This window comes from Narcine bancroftii, unplaced genomic scaffold (assembly GCF_036971445.1).
Source record: "Narcine bancroftii isolate sNarBan1 unplaced genomic scaffold, sNarBan1.hap1 Scaffold_245, whole genome shotgun sequence".
NCBI classification, from domain to species: Eukaryota; Metazoa; Chordata; class Chondrichthyes; order Torpediniformes; family Narcinidae; genus Narcine; species Narcine bancroftii.
Window position 1 is genome coordinate 236,919 of NW_027211980.1, and position 23,600 is coordinate 260,518.

At 41.9% G+C, this 23,600-nt stretch overlaps 1 long non-coding RNA gene across 1 annotated transcript in view; it reads left to right on the forward strand.

Moving 5' to 3' along the window:
* The window catches only part of LOC138750734 (uncharacterized), a 43,429-nt gene extending 20,132 nt beyond the window's left edge, over positions 1 to 23,297 (forward strand). Inside the window, exons 2-3 of the long non-coding RNA XR_011349481.1 lie at positions 15,835 to 15,976; positions 23,016 to 23,297. This is a non-coding gene — a long non-coding RNA (uncharacterized lncRNA). The remainder of the gene's footprint in view (positions 1 to 15,834; positions 15,977 to 23,015) is intronic.
* Positions 23,298 to 23,600: the final 303 nt, after the last annotated feature.

A 23,600-nucleotide genomic window follows, 5' to 3' on the forward strand; every position in this document is an offset into this window, starting at 1 on the left:
ATGGTACGGTCCTTACAGTTTCATGGGACATTCATTTCACACCAACTCTGACCTGAACGTCCTTCAGCAGCTTCGACATGGTGTTGTGATCAGCAAATCTTTTCCTACCCACTTGCATGGTTCCCCTAAACAGAATGTGCCCCCAAAACTCCTGGACACTGATTATATTTTTGTGCACAGACAGGTCCCAGGAGCGCCATTACAATGACCGTATGAGAGCCCTTTCCGCGTGATGAAGAAGGATGGGGTTGTGTATACTTTGGACATTGGGGGGCATTCACAGCTGTTTAGTGTGGACAGATGCAAGCCTGCCCATGTGGATCCCACTTCACCCTTTCAGTTCCCCCAGCACAGATGATGAGGGGGTCCACCTAAGGTCGATGCAGCTGGGGCTTTAGTTTCTGGTGACAGTTCTGGTGGGGGGGGGGGGGTCGGGTAGCAGCTGTGTAGCGGGCTGAGTGGGGATGGTTCTTTGGTGGGCGCGTGAAAGCATAAGACAGACAGCTGTCTATTTAATGGACCACACGCACGTGGTGCTGCGTGTCAAGGAACGACACGTTGATCTGTGGATTCTCCTGACAGAAGGTGCGAGACACTCACAGGGCTTAATTTAAACCTGTGGTTCCGTGGATCAGTAGCAAACTCATAATGATGTCCCATCTCTCCCATGGAGCCCGGGACACACGGTAAATAAAAGAAGCCTGCAAAGACTGAATAAAGCAGTCTTGTGTTGACTACATATATAAATATTTAGGGTAACTATCCCATTTACAGGATACTTTTCATCCATCTCACAGCCTGTGGGAAGAAGCTATTCCCCAGCCTGGCAGTCCTGATTTTGATGATGGATGTGGTGAAAGATGCTGTGCACTGGATGGAAATGGTCTTTTTACAATTCCTTGAGCCCTATTTGAACAACACTCCCAGTAAATGTCATCTGCAGAAGAAAGTGAGACCCCAGTGATCCTCACAATTCTGCATCATTCCTGTCTGATGCTTTACAGCTACTGGAGCGTCCAATGACTTAGCCAGACAGGAGACTCAACTGCGCTCCTGTAAAATCTCAGGAAGCATAAATCCAAATGAGTAAATCCATATTTTTTTAACTTTTCTGGTGTTTAATACAACTGAAGTAGAAAATTATAGTTCACCAAATGTAGTCACACTATCTTCACACATAGTAGTCCATTCTTCTTGGGATAATTCTAAGGATAAATCTTTCTCCCATTTAATATTTTATTTATCTAAATCCAGTTTGCCCATTTTCTCTTGCAACAAAGAATACATTTCTGAAATAAATCCCTTTTTTCCCCATTTACAATTACTTTTTTAAATTTAGTTAACTTAGGTATCTTCAATTCCCACCCAAAATACTTCAGTACTGGAGCACGTACTTGAAAATATGCAAGCAAAGAATTTAACAGTACCACAATTTTTTTCCCCAAGCCTATCAAAAGAAAGAGTTGTCCCATTTCAAAACAATCTGCTAACACTTGAATACCTTTCATTTGGCAAATCTTTAAATACTAAAATTATTCATCGAGAAGAATATGAACTTGACATGGAATTTGAAATGAAACCTTATCTCCAGTTTCTGTTGCCAGATTTCTTTTATACCAAACATCACATAAATGTCATAATAGTGGGAAATTATAATAATGCAAAAGATGAGGAGTCCATCTAAATATACATTGATGTATAGTAGAATGAGAAATCTGTGCTAATTTCACTTTATCCAGGCGAGGAGGTTGATTAATTTTGAACATCATATTCATAAATTTTAACTGATAATTAATTAATAATTTAACAAATAATTCTGAAAATGAGGCCATTGTAGTCCCTAATGCATATTTCCATGTCAATTTTTGCAATAATACTCTAGCCAAAGTACCTTTCTATAAAAATATTCTGATGGCTGCATAACTCTTTAAAAAATATCTTTGGAAGCGAACATGGAATTGATTGAAAAAGATATTGAATACAAGGAAAAATGTTCACTTCAACACAATTCACACGTGCCATTCATGTCAAAGGAAGATTTTTCCATTTAATTAAATCAGCTTTAATTTTATCAATAGAGAAACATAGTTCAGCTTACACAAATGTTGATAATCCGCATCAACCATTACCTCTAAATATTAAATTTTCTTCGTCCATCTAAGCTGTGTAATCTGTTTACAAGCAGGATAATCTTCCTCTGTAATTGGTAATATGTTCCTCTTATCCCGATTAACCTGATAACCAGACATTTCTCCATATTGAACCAAACAGGTTTGCAGATGTCATAACAATTACTGAGGATTTGTTAAATATATTACTACGTCATCTGCAAACAAATGAATCTTATATTCTCTTCATTTATTTTAATCCCAATAATTTTATCATTTTGCCTTTTTGCTTGGGCTAGCAGTTCTATCACCAATGGTGACAAAGGACCACCTTGCTTAGTCATTGATTGATTCAAACAATATCTTTATCCATTAATCAAAGTCACAGTTGAACAATATTTTCAGAAGAAAATCTATTCTTAATAAAACCTGCTGGATCAACATGTATTAAACGTGATAAATACTTTGCAAGTCTATTAGCTACTATCTTATAATCTACATTTAATAAAGATATTGTTCGATATGAGGCAACTTTCAATGGGGCTCTTCCTTTTTTGCAATAACTAATTCTAGCTCTAGAAAAGAATTCTGGAAATGCTTTTGCTCTTCTGTAGATTGTTTAAGAACATCCATCAAAACAGGAGACAAGACTTCATAAAATTCTTTATAAAACCCTCCTGTAAACCCATCTTCTCCAGGTGATATTCAATATCGCTTCTTCAATTTCAAAATCATTGAAAAGAACTTCCAATTCTGTCCTATCTTTATCGTCCAAAACCGATAACTCCAAACTACCTAAAAAAGACTCAACACGTTCCTCATCCTGACTTACATCAAAAGAATATAAATTCTGGGAAAATGAGTGAAATTCATCATTCATTTCCTGAGGTTTATTATCTCATCGCATTTATTGTCCTTGATGCCTGTTCAGTCTTTAATTGCTGAGCGAAAACCTTATGCGCTCTTTCTCCTTACTCATAGTAACGCTATTTGGATCATTGTATTAATTTTTCATATTTATATGTTTGCATTATATTATAACAGTTTGAACTGAATCAAAAAACTATTTTTATCCACAGTCAAATTTCATTGGAATTGCTTTTCCAACATTGTTATATCCTTCTCCAAATGTTGGCTCTCCGCCAAATACTGTGTCTTAATTCTTGCAGTATAATTGATTATCACACCTCTTCAATAAGCGTTTGAAGCATCCCACAAAACAAATTTACTTTGGACTGAATATGTATTAATTGGCAAATAAGTCTGAATATGGTCTTTGATATAACTTACAAACTTTGGTTGCTTCAATAACATCCCATTAAACCTTCACCGATAAGGGTCTCTACATTATGCAAACCAGAACATGTGCAGGTGCACAATCCTTTATCCAGAACCCTTTGTGGGGGGGGTGGGTCACTGTGTTCTGTATTTCAGATTTTTCTGGATTTTGGAAAGCCAGATTTAAGCCCACCCAAATTATGCTGCTGTATCCACCCCCACTCCCTTTCAGTCACACTGCCATTTTCCCCCCACCCCTCGCCCGCCTGACTCGCGCTCCCATCTCTCTCCCCACTTGCTCATGTTTGGTAAAAGGATTGTGTACTTCTACTTAACAATGAGGAATGATCAGACAATTCCTACTCTTATACTCTGCATGTATAAATCTACCCTGTAATTGTGCTGACATTAAGCAAAAGTCGATTCTCAAAAAAGGATCATGTCTAGGTGAATAAAAATAAAAGACTTTTTCTGTCAGAATTAACTCCCTCCACATTTCCACCAAATTCAAATCTTTCATTGAGTCTTACATCCATTTAGCTATTTTGGTTCTTTGTACAGTTTTTGGAAATGTATCCAACACACAATTAAAATCCCCACCAACCAAAATATTTTCATTAGCTTGACCCAGATTCCAAAAAGTTTCAGAAATCGCGTCTTCATTATTTTCAATGGGTGGATAAACATTCATCAGTCCATGCTTCAGCAAAAATTTTACAATTCACCAACAGCTCTCTACCCAATGTGGCAGAGAATGATTCCAACTGAAACGGTATCTTCTTCTGAACCAAAGTTGCAACTCACCTCTAGCTTTCGAATTAAATGAAGATGCAAAAACATGTCCTACCCAATCTCTCATCAATTTCATATGTTCTTTCTCAGACAAACGAGTTTCTTGCAAAAAGGCAACATCAACCGTCATTTTCTTTATATATGCCAATATTCACTTCCTTTTCATCTGATTATTAAGTCCTTTAACATTGAAGGTCACAAAATTTAAGTGAGCCATAACTTAATTTCCTCTTGAGATTGGCACTTCACAGAGCAATTACATATTTTAAAAATCCTAACCCACCCCCCCCTTTCAAACAATAAGAAACCCCTGTAAACAATGTAAAAATCTACAAGTACAAAAGTCGGACCCCCCTCTGTGGTCCAGCTGCAGTTAATGCCACAAGTGGCAGTTGGCTTTAGAAGTAGCAGAGACGACCATCACCCCCCAACCGAACATTAAAACCCATCCGTCATCCCAATGGTAACACCCACATTGAGCATGAGCTTCATCTTCAACATCACTCACCAATTCTGATTCCAATTCTTTTCCCTGTTCCCTTCCCAATTTTAACCTCGGGCATTTTCTCCATCAATTCCTTCAAATCTGGGAAGGAATTTGCAAAAGATAATGCACCATAAGGACTCTCAAAACATTGAGACTGATCTGGCCCATAATTCACCTTAAATATCGTCGGACACCGAAAAGTAAACTTATACCCTTTCTTCCACAGCACTGCTTTGACCAGATTAAACTCTTTCTGTCACTTAATAATCTCCTGACTTAAATCAGCATAAAATAAAACCCTATTGCCTTGAACCATCATTGGGCTTTGATCAAGGCGAGCTTTCTGAACTGCAAGCCGCAATATAATTTCTCTATCCTGATATCACAAACATCTTAAAAGAACTGCTCTTGGCATTTGACCCAGAAAAGGTTTTCTCCTTCACACCCTATGAGCCCTATCTAAAAAGACTCGACTCCCAACATCTCTGGAATCCATTTCCAGAAATAATTTTACAGGATCTGAACCATCAATATCTTCCGGCAGACCAACTATCTTAATATTATTACGACAACTTTGATTTTCTAACGAATCAATGTTTTTTAACAAATCTCTCTTCTGGACATCCAAGCCTGTAAACAAATCCTCAATATGATCCATTCTCTCTGCATAATGGCCCACACGGTCCTTACAGTCAATAAAAATGTCTTCTATCTTCTTAAATTGATCTTGTCCAGTGTCCACTGCTGTTAAACTCTTATTAATATCAACTTGAATAAATGTAATTTCTTCACACATACCAGCCATTATTTCCTTTATAGCAGCAAATTGATCATTTAAAGTTTCAAAATTTAAGGTCATAGAAGACATAATCTTTTCATTTGGTTGGATCAGTTCTATAGACATGAAGTTGACTTCCATCCCTGTTGCGGGGCCTTGAAGACTGGGGAAGGTGTCTGTGGTTAAACAACAGCTTTCATTGGAGAAGGAGATGTTCTTAAAGCTTAAGGCCTTCCTTCAGTGAGTCCAACTGCAGCAAATAGTCATTCTTGCTCTTCTTCTTCTCGAATTTCTGAGTTGTCCTCCTCCACCTCATACCTGGCAGCCCTACTGCAGATTTCCTGCATGTGAGAACATCCATCCATGCTGAGAAGCTCAGTAGCACCAGAGGAGCATCTTCAGATGGGCCGCTGCATACAGTCAGTCGCCTTCCCGCGAACTCGCGCTCACATTCGAGCACCCACCCCCCTGCTCTCCTTAGTCAAGCCAGGCTTGGGTCGGATTCCACGCTCACTCTCCTGGCCCACCCCCAGGCCAAAGATCTTGGTGATATCTTGCGTCTCTGGAGGCGCAGAGGATGCAGACATTTCTTCCAGCTTCTCTTGGGTTCCACGTTGAGGATTTGGATCTATCTCTAACTGCTCCTGAGGTTCCTTCTGGAAGGTCGGCCTTGCTTCTTCTGCACTTTTCACAGGTTGAAAACCTAGGTTTTTTTCTAAGTTGCTGGTAATGAAATGGTATTGTATGAACTGACCAGTATAGGCATGGGCTGGCCCACCCTCCTGATGACATCCTCTCCGAGACTCCTCCCTGGACTCCTCCCCTGTGACCCAGGCCATAAAGGTCGAGCCACCTCTTCCATCCCTTCACTTACCTAGCTTGCACGCGGGCCTGCAGTCTTGTATGTAATAAAGCCTATCGCTCCCCTTAGTCTTTGTCTTTTTGATTTTTAGGGCAACTGTCAGTGCCCAACACTGCTGTTTTCCTTTCTTCATTTCCAGAATCCTACAGTAGTAAATTAATGTTCAAAACATTGATAAAGTCAAAAAATTCACTACAGTTCGAGTATTGAATAGTTCAGTCAGGGAGAGGTGTCTTCTCACGTCATTTTCTGATGCCATCTTTCCACGACCCCCCACCCCACCTCCCCTCAGCTGACTCCTTGAACACCATCCAATCCAGAAACTCTAGGCAGGCCTGCAGCTGTATTCCCTCACGTGACCACCTTCTGGTTGTCCTGATCTCGTAAGTGTTGTGAGCAATTTTAGGCCCCATTTCTAATAGAGGATGTGATGGGCCAGAGGTGGTTTACAAGAATGATCCTGGGGATGAGCGGAATAATGTTTGCGGAGCATTTGATGGTTCTGGGCCTATACTCGCCTGAGTTTAGAATAATGAGGCAGGACCTCATTGAAATCTGATGAATAGTGAAAGGGCTGGATAGAGAGGATTTGGCCAGTAGTGGGAGAGTTTAGGACCAGTGGGCACAACCTTAGAATAAAAGGATGTCTGCTTAAAACTGAAATGGAGAAACATTTTCATCTCGAGCAGTGATTTTCAAACTCCTCCTCCACACCCCCACCCCCCGGATCATATTCCACTTAATCCCTGTGCCAGAAGTGCTCTGTTAGTAAGGGATTACTTAAGGTGGAATGTAATTGGAAAGAAAAAGTTTGAAAACCACTCTTTTAATTGTACGTCATTGACTTGTTCTGTGCGCGGTTTCATATCTCCAGAGGAAATGGGCCAATGACAATTTTTCTCAGGCAAAATATTTCCTTCACAATTGGGTCCACTGCAGTCTTTCTCAGCCTTTTTTCTCATTCATATTCCACTTTAAGCAATCTCTTACACATTTTTCGACACTCCAAGGAATAAAGTCCCAACCTGTTCAACCTTTCCCTGTAGCTCAACTCCTGAAGATCTGGCAGCTTCTTAGTAAATCTTCTCTGCACTCTTTCAATCTAACTAATACCCTTCCTGTAGCTAGGAATTATTTTTTTTATATAAAGAAAAATCCGATTATTTTTCCAGTAGATGACCCGCTGAGTATTTCCAGCATTGAGTTTTTATTTTACTGCCTTGGTGTATTACTGAGTGATTTGAATGGGAGAAGAAATGTGGGTTGGGTTAAGTAAAGATGTCTAGATTATGGAATGGATTTAGAAAAATAGACGTAAAAGTGGAGGGTTCATGGAAATAGTTAATTCATCTTTTCGAATTTTGGAGTCTCCTGCCGAAAAGCATGGGATAATCGCGGGGCTTAATTCAAACCTGCCGGCAGCAAATTCTTAATGATGTCCCACCTTGTCCCGTGGAGCCCAGCACATATAACCATAGAACAGTTTACAGCACGGAAACAGGCCACGTCGGCCCTTCGAGTCTGTGCCAGTTCACATGAACAACTCCACTATTTTTCCCCTCAACACTCTGGCCATATCCCTCCAACCCCCTCATATCCATGTACACATCCAACCTTCACTTAAATGACAGAAAGGACCCTGCCGCAATGATCCCTTCTGGAAGATCATTCCATTCTGCCACCACTCTCTGAGTGAAGAAACATCCTCTAACATTCCTCCTAAAGTTTTGCACCCTTACCTTGAACTCATGCCCTCTTGTTCCAACCTCCCCTGCCCTCAGGGGAAAGAGTCTACTCTCGTCTAGTCTATCTATTCCTTTCATAATTTTGACTACCTCTATCATAACTTCCTTCATCCATCTACGTTCCAATGAATAAAGTCACTGTCTCCTTAATCTTTATCTGTACTCGAGATGTTGTAAGCCACGTAACATTTTTGTAAATCCTTTCTGCACCCTCTCCACCTTATCTATTTCATTCCTATATTTGGAGACCGGAACTGAAAACAATTCTCTAAACCTGGCCTCACCAATGCCTTAAACAGTTGCAGCATCACTTTCCAGCTATACTCTAGTCTATGCTATGATTTATGAAGCCCAGCGGACCATATCTCTGGTTAAGACCCACTGTCTTAACGTCCCTCATATGCAAGATTTTGCCTCCCATCTGCACAATTTCTGTGCTTTCTCCAAGGTTGATCTTGTCATGAGATACCATTAGATCCCATCCACAAGGAAGACATTCCTAAAACGGTGATTATTACCCCTTCTGGTCTTTTTGAATGTCTTAGGATGCCACTTGAGTTGAAGAATGGTGTTCAAACCTGCCAGCGGGTTATAGACAGTTTGGGCAGAGATTTAGAGTTCCCTACGATCTACTTGGATAACATCTGGTAAAAACAATGGCATCACGAATATGCTGTCCAGACCGACTATATATCATATTCAGGGTGACATTGATATTTCTGAATTAGCCAGTGTCCAGGCAATGGACCCCGATGTTCAGGCATACAGTACGGCCATTACTAACCTGGACATACAGCAGAGGGCAGCACAACTGGGTGGCCAACCTTACGTTGTGACATGTCTTTGGGCTACATTAGACCAATGTTTCCTGCATCTTGGAGGAAACACCTTATTGACCAGATACACAGCTTATCTCATCCATCCATCAGAACATCTGTCAAGCTCATGTCAAATAAATATGTATAGCATGGACTGAGAAAATGCGTTGTGCAATGGGTTTGCACATGTACCTCCTGCCAGACTGCCAAAATTCAGTGCCACACTAAGGCACCTCTTCAACATTTCCCGACGGAATGCAGACAGTTGGAACACGTGCATGTAGACCTGCTTGGACCATTGCCAGAATCTGAAAACATGAGATACATTCTAACAGTTGTAGAACATTTCACGTGCTGGCCAGAGGCCGTCCCGTTGCCATCCAGTGACACTGAGACAAGGGCCAGAGCATTCATCGTCAACTGGATGGCTAGATTTGGTTTTCCCACATTAATTCCGTCCGCGGAAAACAATTCACCCACGTTCCCACTGGCAACTGAAGTCCACTTTTAAGGCCTGACTCACTGGTCCCAATTAGGTTGATGAGTTGCCATGCGTTCTTTTGGAGTGCACACAGCTCAAAAGTAAGATATGTCTGTGTTGTCCGCAGAGATGGTTTATGGTCTGGTCCTAACAGTTTCATGGGACATTCATTTCACAACCAACTCTGATCTGAATATCCTTCGGCAGCTTCGACATGGTATCACGATCAGCAAAGCTTTTCCTACCCACTGGCTTTGATCCCCTTAACAGAATGTGCCCCACAACTCCTGGACGCTGATTTTGTTTTTGTGCACAGACAGTACACAGGAGTGTTGTTACAACGACCGTATGAGAGCCTTTTCTGCGTGGTGAAGAAGGATGGATTTGAGTATACTTTTGACATTGGGGGACATTCGCAGCTGTTTAGTTTGGACAGACATAAGCCTGCCCATGTGGAATCCGCTTCACCCATTCAGTGCCCCCATCCCAAAAGATGAGGGTGTCCACCTAAGTTGCATGCAGCTGGTGTTTTTCTTTCTGGCGACGGTTCTGGGGGTGTAGCAGCTGTGAAGCGGGCCGACTGGGCAAGGTTCTTTGGTGGGCACATGAAATCATAAGGCAGACAGCTGGGTACTCATCCATTTAATTGACCGCATGCACGTGGTGCTGTGTGCCGTTCGAACGGCACGTTGATCTGTGATTTCCCCTGCTGGAAGGTGCGGGACACTCAAAGGGCTTACTTTAAACCTGTGGTCCCGTGGATCTGCAGCTAACTCATAATGATGTCCCATCTTGACCCATAGAGCCCGGGACATGCTGTAAATAGAAGAAGCCTGTAAAGACTGAATAAAGCAGTCTTGTGTTGACTAACCTGGTATGTGTGTGTGTGTGTGTGTGTGTGTGTGTGTGTGTGTGTGTGTGTGTGTGTGTGTGTGTGTGTGTGTGTGTGTGTGTGTGTGTGTGTTGCTTTTCATAGCTCTATCGAAGTAGCCGCTACATATATTAATATTTGGGAGGATTATCACACTTACAGGATACTTTTCATCCATCTAACAGCCTGTGGGAAGAAGCTATTCCCCAGCCTGTAAGACCTCTTTTTGATGATGTACGTGGTTAAAGATGCTGTTCACTAGATCAAAATGGTCTTTGCACTATTCCTTGAGCGCAATTTGAACAACACTCCCAGTAAATGTCATCTACAGAAAAAGGGAGAGCCCAGTGATCCTCACAACTCTGCATCATTCCTGTCTGATGCTTAACAGCAACTAGATCATCCAATGGTGCAACCAGACAGGAGACTCAACTGCGCTCCTGTAAAATCTCAGGATGAGAGCCGTTGGCCTTGACCTCCTCAGCCTCCTTGGGAAGTGTAGGCACTTCATGACCAATGAGGAGGTGTGATTGTTTTGTGTATTAATACGTGTGCTGTATGGATGGGAATTTTATGTGATTGTATTGTCTATTCTTGCTCTTTAACAATCTTTAGTGGATAGAAGTAGTCATTGTACTTTAGGATGTACAATCATGTACAGATTGTCCTTAAATAGCCATTTGGCCCAGATGTCTATTCAGTCCAAGAATACTTTCGATCACAGGCAGATTTTGAACAATAACACCATTCATTCTAAAACAAACATTGGTTTTAATTTTCTTTAAACAGAAAAACAAACAGGATCAAACTTTAACTTATCACTATTAATTTAACAGCCTTCCATTACCGCCTTCTAATTTTAAGTGCAGGTGTATTTAATGTGCATAAAGTTCTTTGACACAACTCCAAGTTCACCGGCATCTATCAATTCTTATACTGTGCACAGAATTCAACATTTATGAATTTTCACCAAGCTCTGGTGCTAAGAAGTAAATGTGTACCCTCCAGGAAGGTTTTTGTTGGTTTCAGAGAGGGATTTCATGCACATTGGACACACATAAAGTGATTCCCTCTGATCAGCCACTTTGGTGTCTTGCCAAAGAAACTTGACCCATCAGGGTTTTCCAAATGATAACCTCTTCTGCAGGTCACAATTGATTTCCTTTTGTTTCCCTTATTTCAGGTGAAACATCATTTCTAGCCAGCCATTTCCTCTTGTATGGACAACAAAGTTTTTCAACAGGCTGAACTGAGAACTCACAACCAGTCTTCAAAACAAGATGCCAGCTTGCCATCTCTCTCTCTCTCTCTCTCTCTCTCTCTCTCTCTCTCTCTCTCTCTCTCTCTTTTTAGAAAAAGCCTATTTGGTCTCTCCTCTCTGCTTGCAAAACCACATGACCTTCTTAGAACAGCAAACTGGAACCAGCCAGATACTGCACCAGACCCAAATTACTGAGTCCATTCATCTGTTGCTTTAAAAACAATAATCTATTTACACCTGCTTTTGAAATTCTTTAGCAAAACAGCCTCCTTGTTTTATCTTTGCAAAGGCTATCGGCGCCTGAATGACTCACTCTCAGCAAAGCTCTTGCGTTTTAAATAAGATCTGTTTTGTGAAGTGTATGTGTTTGTTTGTGACCTAAACGACTCCTCCAATCCATCTCTTTCAAAAACATCTCTATATACAATGTAAAATATATAATCTGTCACAGGACAGAAGCAGCAGAAGAGCTGTGATAAAATCAATGGTGTCCTTGCAAAAAAAAAAGTGGGAAGAGGTATAATCCAGTTGGCTCTGGTGAGTGTAGTTTGTAATAGTTTGAAACTTGAACCTCTCTCTCTATTTCAGGAGACAATTTACTGTCATGTAATTAAAAAGTGTCATATCACACAAAATTGCTTTTTTCCTGCTGTCAGACAGACAGACTCACGTCTGGCAGAAATTGACTGAAATGCCTCTTACGGTCAGAGAAAGACTGAGTGCTACCCACCACCCCCACCACCCCAAACCCTGGGCCAAGTCACTGAGGGTCTGTGGATTGTCTTTCAATGCTCACAGACCAATCCAAGTCATTGGCAATGTGAGCTCCAGTTTTGAACATCTGACATAATTAGGAACCATTTAGCACTCACTCGTATCCCAGGTCTGATACCTGACACCCTTTTAGCCAGTTTTGACCCAGTCTCTAGCAATCTACAGCCTGTTGTGAGTTCCTTGACTGCTTTGTCCAGAAGCCCGCAGCCTGCGTGGGTTCCTCTCCTCAAGTCACCAACAGCCTGCCACCTATGTGGGTTCTTCAGCTGCAAAACCCCTCACTGGTCTGCTTCCTTGGACACTGACCCGTGGATTGAATCCTCTGCTTCTGAGATGTTGGTGGGGTGTGGTCTTTATGTTTTCTGGTGCTCTGCATTAGTCGTCCGCTTCCCCAGAGTTCACGGTGGTGAGGAAATCTAACAAATCTAAATTTAAAAAATGTAACTAAGAGGAGAATCTCACATGTCTAGAGGGATGGAAAGGGAATTATTACAAATTGAAGCCTGATATTTGAATATTCAGGTGCCAAATTTGCAAAAGCATATTTCTCAAGCTATATGTAATTTTTTCCAAAGGAATACAAGTTTGAATTTTTGCATGTCATCTTGCCATCCCTAAAAATATATATATATCTGATTTCCAAGTAAGTGCAATACATGTCCTCATCACTGCTAATGTTAATTTAACAAATTTCCATTGATATATTAATAGATTTAATTTGGGCCTTGTTCCTTCAATATTTTGTAATAAAGATAAGGTCAGATTCTGCTGGAAAACATCTCCTGTAACTTGTTCCAAAAAATTTGTAATTCTCCCCAAAAAGATCTCACATTAGGACAAAGCTAAGTTGAATGCAAGAAAGTTGCGACATCTTCACCACACCTAAAACATTGATCTGATAATTCTGATTTTATTCTAATTAATTTCATTGGTGTAAGAAGTCACTGTAGAAGAAAAACTAGTTGTGAATTCCTTCCTCACTGCTGCAGTGTGGAACTCTGGTCAATAGTTCCAGACTGCTGAGTTGAAGTGAATTAATACAACTCCCCTGGATCATGTGATCTCTTTTGCCAAATCAGCTTCCTGAGGAGCTTTTCAAATCCAACAGCCTGAGTCACCTGACTCCAGGTGCAGCTTTCAGATAAAATCCTTGCTGACATCTGCTACATGACTGATGTAAAAACAATTATACTGAATTAATTTATGGATCTCCCCATATTTGCCAATCAATTAAATTATTCAGATCCATTTCCCACCTTTGTCTCAACTTATGAACTCCTCATTTAAAAGTTCCTACTTGTAATAAAGAGGATATCATCAAATAATTTATTTTTAACAATTCCTCTTATAAGGAATTTCTATTTCAGTACAACATGGTTGGTCCTAACTTATCCTTCAAATATGCTCTTAGTTGGAAAGAGCAAAAAAGATTGTGATGAGTTATACGATATTTATTTCTCAGTTGCTCAAATGACATTAATTGTCCCCTTTCATAACAATCTTCAACATTTATAATCCCCTTACGAAACCCGCTATCCAGAAATTGATGATCCTTTAAAAAAGATATGAGGATTTTGAATCAAAGCCATTCTGGGTGATGTACATCCACTTACACCAATTTCATCATTTATTTTATTCCATATATTAATCAAATGTTTCAACAATTGTGTATCTTTATCACCAACCATTAATTTCGATTCCCACTTGTATATAAATTCTTCTGCTTTTCCCTCTCCTATTTTATTTGATTCTATTTTAACCCTTTCAAAAAAAGAAGCAAGAAATCTCATTTGAGCTGCTCCATAACAATTTTTAAAATGAATAAGCTGCAGTCCTCTCAATGCAGAATTTGCATTGGGTTACTTGTAACATGGGATTCAATTGGAAATGGGTTCACGTGACATAAACCCACAATGCAGAATGCTTTCTAAGAAGGGAATACAAGAGGAGGGTTGTCTAGGTCTCCAGCAGGATATAGATCACAAGATATAGGAGCAGAAGTAGGCCCGTCGAGTCTGTTCCACCATTCTTCCACTCACCCCCACTCCCCAGCTTTCTCCCCATAACCCTTGATTCCTTGACTAATCAAATACCTGTCAATCTCTGCCTTAAATACACCCAATGATCTCACATGGGTTTCACGACCACTGACAAAATCAATTTTTCCACATTTGTTTTAAATTGACACCCTTTTATCCTGAAATTATGCTCTCCTGTCCTAGAATCCCCTACCATGGGAAACATCTTTGCCATATGTAATCTGCCCAAGCCTTCCAGCATTTGAAATGCCTCTGAGGACCCTCTTATCCTTCTGTACTCCAACTAGTACAGTCGAAGAGTCGACAATTGTTCCTCATATACTCACCCTTTCATTCCTGATATCATTCCAGTAAATCATCTCTGACCTTCTCCAACTCCAGCACATCTTTTCTCAAATACGGTACCCAAAACTCTAATTCTGATTGAATGGAAAGCGAATTCTCCAACGACACAAACACAACAGTTAAATGATATTATGTCTTGTTAATATTTACAAAAATTATAGAAGAGTCAATTAATAACTTTCAACAGATGCTGGGACCCATTTATGGACCATTGTCATAACCTAAAGCATTAGGGTTGTTCTGAAGCTTGGTGCTGTGTTACGAGTCCAGAGGATCCCAAAACCCAGCAGCAATAGATATTCACCAAGACAAATGGTGACTTAAACAAAAGCTGATTTTAATTATCTTTCAAGATGAAAATGGAATAACACTTTAACTTATCACTATTTTATTACTTTAACTGACTTTACCCAACTTTCCCCCCATCTAATTCTAAGTGCACGTGTGTGTAAGTTCAGAAAAGTTCTTTGGTTCACAGTCCAATCTCACTTCTCATTAATCCAAGTTCACTGGTTGCAGGCCATTCTTCTACTGTGCACAGAATTTATCAAATATAATGTTCACAGGTTTGGTGCTCGAAAGGTAAATAATTACTGTTCAGGAAGGTTCTTGTTGGTTTTCAGAGAGAGGTGTGTTGTTCAGGGAAGTATTAGGGTGTTTGTGACTCAACGTATCAGCATCTGAAGTCTGTTATCTCTTCGGAAAAGCTCTGATCGCTTTAGCGTGGAGCAGAGCTGAACCAGGACTTTGCAGGTATTTAAGGGAGTGTGTGGGCAGGGTTTGTTCTGGACCAACAATCTCACCAAATGACTCTGCTTGAAATCAAGATTCAAATCATTTTGAGGAATACAACAGGAATTGTTCAACAAGAGCCTGGTGTTCCCTGAGGAGTTTTCTTTCAATAGTGGAAATGATTTATTTAAAAACCCCATTAATCTTCCTGATGCAGATCTTTGTATTTAACTTTCAGGTTGCTATCTGTTGTTAACTTGGAGGCCTTTAATCAGGTGACTGGGTGGAATCTTTGCTTTAACCAAGCAGTTCGCTTGCAATTTTCCAGCTGTAGGATGCAGTGCAGTTGCTTGCAAGTTTAGCAAGTGGGATTATGATGTGAAACAGCAAATCACAGCGTCATTTTTGTGTTTGAAAATGCCAATGTGAAAATTTTAACTTTGGTCTCCTTGGTTTGCTTAAGTTAACAGAGGAGACGTTGGGTCAAGCTGAGAAGACAGAGGTTGGATGCCCATTTGGAGAATCAACTGGGGAAAGAAGAAAGCACAAAACGAGGGTCTGAAAAAATAATGAAGCAGACTGAAGTGCTGTTGAACCAAACCCAGGTAAAGAATTTAATTTTGTACAGCATACTTAAGAGACCAAATGATTTGGGTTTTTAATCATGGGTCCTCTACCGGCACCACCTACGGCTCCTAGAACGCTTCCACCAGCGTTGTCTCCGCTCCATCCTCAACATCCATTGGAGCGCTTACATCCCTAATGTCGAAGTACTCGAGATGGCAGAGGTCGACAGCATCGAGTCCATGCTGCTGAAGATCCAGCTGCGCTGGATGGGTCACGTCTCCAGAATGGAGGACCATCGCCTTCCCAAGATCGTGTTATATGGCGAGCTCTCCACTGGCCACCGTGACAGAGGTGCACCAAAGAAAAGGTACAAGGACTGCCTAAAGAAATCTCTTGGTGCCTGCCACATTGACCACCGCCAGTGGGCTGATAACGCCTCAAACCGTGCATCTTGGCGCCTCACAGTTTGGCGGGCAGCAACCTCCTTTGAAGAAGACCGCAGAGCCCACCTCACTGACAAAAGGCAAAGGAGGAAAAACCCAACACCCAACCCCAACCAACCAATTTTCCCTTGCAACCGCTGCAGTCGTGTCTGCCTGTCCCGCATCGGACTTGTCAGCCACAAACGAGCCTGCAGCTGACGTGGACTTTTTACCCCCTCCATAAATCTTCGTCCGCGAAGCCAAGCCAAAGAAGAAGAAATGAACAAAATCTGATTAGAATAGAAGTTTATGGAATGTTTGGAAGTTGCCACAAAAAAATGGAGATATAAATTAAATGTTGTAATTAAGATAAATGAACAATACAATGAGCCTGGTGTCTCAGTATCTGCCTCCCTTGACTGAACATCACCGTTAAACCTTCTCCCCAATATGAACCTGATGTCAAAGTATCTGACACAGTTAATCGTACATCAATATTAAACCTTCGCACGAATTTGAATCCTGTCTCAAAGTTTCTGCCTCAGTCTATCGTACATCAACGAAAAACTTTCTCCCCCCCCCACCCGTGATCCTGGTGTAATAGAATCTGCCTCAGTCTACCGTCCATCACCGTTAAACCTTCTCCCCACTGTGAACCTGGTGTCATGGTAGATATCTCAATATACAGTATATCACCGTTAAACCTTCTCCCCAATGTGAACCTGGTGTCACAGTATCTGCCTCAGTCTACCGGACATCACCGTTACACCTTCTCACTACTATGAACTTGGTGTCACAGCATTGGACTCAGTCTAACATACATCACTGATAAACCTCCTCCCCACTGTGCACCCTGTGACACAGTATCTGATGCAGTTCATGGGTATATCACTGTTAAACCTTCTCACAAATGTGAATCCTACTATAAAATAATACTCCCCTTCTAAGTCTCTCTGTATTCTAATCCCCACCTATTTTAAAATTCCAAAAAAAAGAGAAAAATCAATCCCAAAACAAGCTACTCAAAAGTAGTAGCCCCCTAAAAATCTGGGTGTGGTGAAGTGCACAAGTGGCAGGTGACTAAAGGACTCAGTGTCACCCACCCCCAGTCAGACTTTCACAAAGTCCTGAAACAAAAACATTCAACCCAGTGATTCCAGTCCCACTGATTGTTCCGGATCTTCAATATCGAGAAGACTGCGTCAATTCAACTTTTTTCCCATTCTTTCCATATTTTCCAATCTTCCCATTTCCATTCCCATTGACCCTTCCCTTCGGTGACAATGGTGACGATCGCCCATTTCCTCGTCCATCTGGCAATGAATTAGCAAATAATAAAGCATCGTGGTCATTCTCAAAAAACTGAGATTGAAAATTCCCATAAAAATCTTTCAATACTGCCGCATGACGAAAAGCAAATTTATATCCCTTTCGCCACAATACTTCTTAGGCTGAATTAAATTCTTGGTCTCTTCTGATAATTTCTTGACTCAGATCTGCATTAAAAAAACCCTATTATTTTGAACCATCAGTGGAGCCTGATTTTGCCGTGTTTTCTGCACCACCAATCGGAGGATCATCTCTCTGTCTTGATATTTAAAACAGCGAATCAAAACTGCTCGTGGTAATTGGCCTGGAAACGGTTTCTTCCTTAACGCTCTGTTCGCTCGATCTAATTCCAGTTCATCTGGAACGAATTACCTGCCCTACACTTCTGGGATCCATTTCTTCAAAACCTTCACCAGATCCGAACCTTGCATATCTTCCGGAAGACCTACTATCTTAACATTATTTCTACGACTTTGGTTTTCTAATGAGCCAAACTTCTTCAATAATTCCTTCTTCTGAATCCCCCAATCTACAAAAGGATCTTACACTATTTCCATTTTTTCTCTATTACACTCCATTTGACTCTTGCATTCAAGAAAGCCTCCTCAATCTTTTTAAAATGATCTTGCACAGTATCCACTGATCGTGTCCATCTCGTAACATCACTCTTAACTACATTAATATTTTGCTTCATAAAAGTTATTTCTTCACACACAGTGTTCATTTTAGATTTCATTTCTGAAAATCCTTGAGTCATCTGATGAGTCATCTGCATTGATATATTTGACATATCTTCCATGAGCTGAGCAATCCCTTCCAGAATAGGAAACACAGAATCCAGTCCAGGATCCATCACCTCCATTTGAGGCTGACGGCTCTCTTCTTCCTCCAAAGCAGTAAGTCCTCTTCCAGTATGGTTGCGGGTCTGGTCACCCGACAACAGCGTGCCGACCTCATCAGCTCACTGTCGCTCAGGCTCCCCCACAGCCCACATCGTCTCCAAAGGTTCGTGGACCCTCAACACACTTTGCATGCTTAGTAGGGCACCGACTGCGCAGGTGCATCTTCTGATGCTACATTGCACTCCCCCGGACCACCAGGCAATGCTGCAGGATCACGGGCCTGTCCTCGCTCAGCTGGCCCACACTCACGCCTGTGTTCATGAGCGCACGAGTCGAAACTGCCAAAATCATCGCTGAGCTGGTGCCATCTTGCGATTGCAGAAGCCGGGCAGGAGTCCTCTGAGACTTGGGGACTCCAGTCGATGACTCCGTTGCTTCAACTTGAACTCGGCCTCAATTCTTCAACACATTTGTAAGGTAATTTCTTCTGAAACTGAGTTTTCGATTTTTTCACATTTGCAGCCATTTCAATCCTCCACTATTTCAGTTTTTTTTATCAGTATTTTAAATCACTTTTACAACTTTTAAAATCGAGCATTTAATAGTCTAACTGGGGAAGGGTGGAACCACCCATCTACCCTCTGTGCCATCTTGTCACAGTATCTGACACAGTTTATAGTAAATCACTGTTAAACCTTCACATTACTGTGAATGCTGTCTCTCAGTTTCTGCCTCAGTCTACCATTCATCAATGTTAAACCTTCTCCCCCTGTTAACCTAGTGTTAAAGTATCAGCCTAAGTTTACCACACATCACCATTAAACTTTATCCCCATTGTGAGACTGGTTTTACTGTATCTGCCAAAGTTTACCGTACATCACCAGTAAACCTTCTCCTCAATGTGAGCCTGGTGTTACTCTATCTGCCACAGTTTAGTGTACATCACCATTAACCTCCTCCCCACTGTGAACCAGGTTTCACAGAATCTGCCACATTTATTGTACATCATTTTTAAACCTTCTCACTACTGTAAACCTGGAGTCACAGAATCTGCCTTATTCTTCCATACATCTCTGTTAAACTTTCTCAGTTCTGTGAACACGGTGTCACAGTATCTGCCAAAGTCGACTGTACATCACCATTAAAATTCTCCCCACATTGACCCATTTTTCACTGTTTTTGCCACCATTTATTGTACATCACAGTATATTCCACAGTTTATTGTACATCAGTGATATACCTTCTCCTCATTGTGAATGTAGTGTCACCATATCTGCATCAGTCTTCTGTACATCACCATAAACTTCTCCCCAATGTGAACCTGGTGTCACTTGATATGCCACAGTTAAGATTACATCACCGTAAAACCTTCTTCCAACTGTGTACCTGGTATCACAGTATCTACCACAGCTTATCGTGCATTACTGTTAAACCTTCTCGCTACTGTGAACTCGGTGTCACAGTATCTGCCAATGTCTACCGTATATCACCGTTAAATATTCTCCTAACTGTGAACCTTTTGTCACAGTGTCTGCTCAGTTTATCGTACATTACTGTTAAACCCGCTGGATAAGCTCCAGAGAGCGAAAGAGGAGTTCTCACATCTGCAGGAACTGGGGATCATTCATCGCTCCGACAGTCCTTGGGCTCGCCACTCCACCTGGTCCCAAAAGCCTCCAGTGGCTAGTGCCGCTGCAGAGATTTTCGACGGCTTAATGACACGACAGTACCTGACCGTTACCCCATCCCTCACTTTCAGGACTTTACGGCCAATCTGCATGGCATGAGAGTATTCTCCAAGGTCGATCTGGTGCAAATCCTGTTGCACCCCGAGGATATCCCCAAAGCAGCTATCATCAACCCCTTCGTCTTGTTCGAATTTTTATGCATGCCTTTCAGGCTCAAGAACACCACCCAGACCTTCCAGCACCTCATGGATACGGTGCACAGTGATTTGAATTTCGCGTTCATTTATCTGGATGACATTCTTGTCACCAGCAGAGACTGGGCACAACACAAGTCTCAACTGCACACCCTCTACTCCCGACTGGCCGAATTCGGCCTAATGGTCAGGCCGGCCAAATACCAGTTTTGTGCAGAAGAAAATTTGGATGGGATGAAACTAATCCAGAATCCATCGCACAAGATTGGAGAAATTGGATTGAGCATCTTCAAATACTTGGAAGTTTTGAAGTTAACAGACTTTGGAGTGGCCACATTTGCTCAGTTACACCATTTTTCTGATGTAAGTGAAGATGGTTTTGATCCTGTCAGTTACTGAGTCCTGTGAAATAACCAAGTGCGAGGACATGGTGGATTTATAATGGGAAAAGCCAGAGTGGCTCCATTAAAGTCAGTCACCAGACCTTGAATGGAATTGACTACTGCTACTATGGCGAGCAAAATGGACGCTATGTTAAGAAGTGAATTACAGATGGAGTTAGCAGATCCTGTGTTTTGGACTGATAGAACATCAGTGCTTAAATACATTAATAATGAAATCATGAGGTTTCATTTCTTTGTGACTGACAAAGAGAATGAAAACCTGGACAACAACAAATGGCAGATTTACCACAGGACAGAGTTTCACCTGATGAATTCCCATTTACATCCGTGGAAGTTGATTATTTTGGTCCTTTGCAAGTAAAGTGAGGACGAAGTGTTGAAAAATGATATGAAGTTATTTTCACATGTTTGACTATGAGAGCAATTCATATTGAAGTAGCGTCATTGCTTGATACAGACTCTTTTATTAATGTTCTTTGGCGTTTTATTCCTAGACGTGGTCAAGTAAAAGAATTATGTTCTGATAATGGATCTAACTTTAAAGGAGCTTATCGAGAATTATGAAAAGTTATTCAAAATTGGAATCAACATCAAATTCATGATACATTACTTCAGAAAGAAGTTAATTGGATATTTAATCCACCCATAGTTATGGGTGTGGTACGGGTAAGGGTTAGTTGGTTGTGGAGAACGTTTACAAAGGTCTGTTCTGGGCAGTACTGGGCAGCAATGCTTAATGTTGTAATGGATGCGGAAGCTCTGGGAAGGGGTAAGGGAGGGACTGGCCAGGAAGTCTGCTGATGCTGGGGCCGAGGGCAATGCACAAACATGCTGGGGAAACTCATGGATAGTTTTGTGAGGAGCAGGTCCTGCTTCACGAGTCAAATTGAGTATTTCGAGGAGGTGTCAAAGGAAATAGATGAAGGTCAAGGTCTGTATGCACTGCATGTGGATTTTAGTAAGGTGCTTGACAAGGTCGTCACAGTGGCCTCATTCAGAATGTCAGGAGGCATGGGATCCATGGAGCCTTGGCTGTGTGGATTCAGAATTGGCTTGTCTGCAGAAAACAGAGGGTAGTAGTCGATGGAACAATGTCTAGTGGCTCTCCAAATGGATCTGCTCTGGGACCCCTGCTCTTTGTGATTTTTATGAATGATGATGGGAGTGGAAGGGTAGGTACGTCAGGGGCTGACACAGAGGTAGAGATGTTGTAGACAGTGTAGAAGGTTGTCATAGGTCATCTAGTTTGGAGAGAAGTGACTCCAGGATGGAGTTCAATCCTGTAAATCCAGATATACTTAAACAAGCAACTGGTACAGGTTAATTTCCAGAGTCATTTTCAAGGGCACGAATAACAGTTATTCCAAAGAAGATTGGAGACCCATTAAAAGTAGCTTCATATAGACCAATTTCTTTATTGAATGCGGATTACAAGAACGTGAGGGCAGAGAACTTGGTTAGTGACAGGATTATGAACAGTGTGCAGGACAGAGAAATATTTAGATCCTGCTACATAAATCGCTCAATGTTGCTGTGAAAATTGAGAAGGAGTTTAAGATGGTGTATTGTGTGCTGGCCTTCAGGAGTCAGGGGATTGAGTTCAAGAACTGAGAGGTAATGTTGCAGATGTATAAAATTCGAGTCAGACCACACTTGGAATATTGTGTGCGAGAATACCAGAGGGCGTCTAAATAAGGTGAGAGGAGGGAACTTTAGGCAAGATGTGAGGGGTACATTTTATTCACACAGAAAGTAGTGGGTGCCTGGAATGCATTGCCAGGGGTAGTAGCAGAGGCTGGTCCATAAAAGGCATGAAAATGATTTTAATATGGGGACAGGTATAAAAGAAAAACAGAAGGTACTGGTGTGAGGGAGGGAAGGGTAATATCGTTGTGGGGTAGGTTCATATGGGTTAGCTGAAGGGATTCGACCAATCCATCCATGATTTGTCCAGCATCTTGCTGTCATGTCGTGGTGAACCAGGGTGTTGCCTGATGGAGACACGGTGCTCTGAGTTCTGCAGAGATAGATCGTGCTTTTCTCCAAAACACACTTCCTCAGGTAAAGCAGAGGAAGGGGAAAGGCCCTAATATGCAGGGGTAGGGAGGGGGGTGATGGGGGAAGAGTTGGGACCCTCCAAAGTCATCGTGATCAGGCATCGCAGACAGCATCTCTATCACCCATAGTTCTCTTCCCAGGTGAAGGAGCGATCTCAGAGACAAGACACGAGTCCAGAAGAACCTCGCATCCCATCTGAACAGAGGTCGGACAACATCATGATGTCCTGAATCCCTCCCCTTCTTCTCCCCCTGGCCCTGCCAACCCCATTCCCTGCACCTCCCATGTCCCTTCACCCACTTCCCCCCACTTCTCCTCTACCCCTCCTCAATCCCAACCCCCTCCCGCTCACCTTGCCCTTCCCTCACACCTATGCCCTAACCCCAGCCCTCCTCCACCTCCCTTTCACCCTCCCCTTTCCCCTTCCAACCTTAACCTAGGGGAAGGAGGGGTAGGAGAAGAGGGTAGGAGAAAGGGGGTAATGGAAGGGGGTAAGGGTAGGAGTAAGGGGTAGGGTTGCGGGTGTGGGTATGGGTGAGGGGTATGGTTAGGGGAAGGGGATAGGTGTAGGGGATAGGTGTAGGGGATAGGTGTAGGGGATAGGGGTAGTGTTTAGGTTTGGGTTGGGGAAGGTGGGTAGAGTTAGAGTTAGAGAGGGCTGGGATAGAGGTAGCATTATGGTTAGGGTTAGGAGACATGGGCTCAGATTAGGTCTAGGTTTAGGG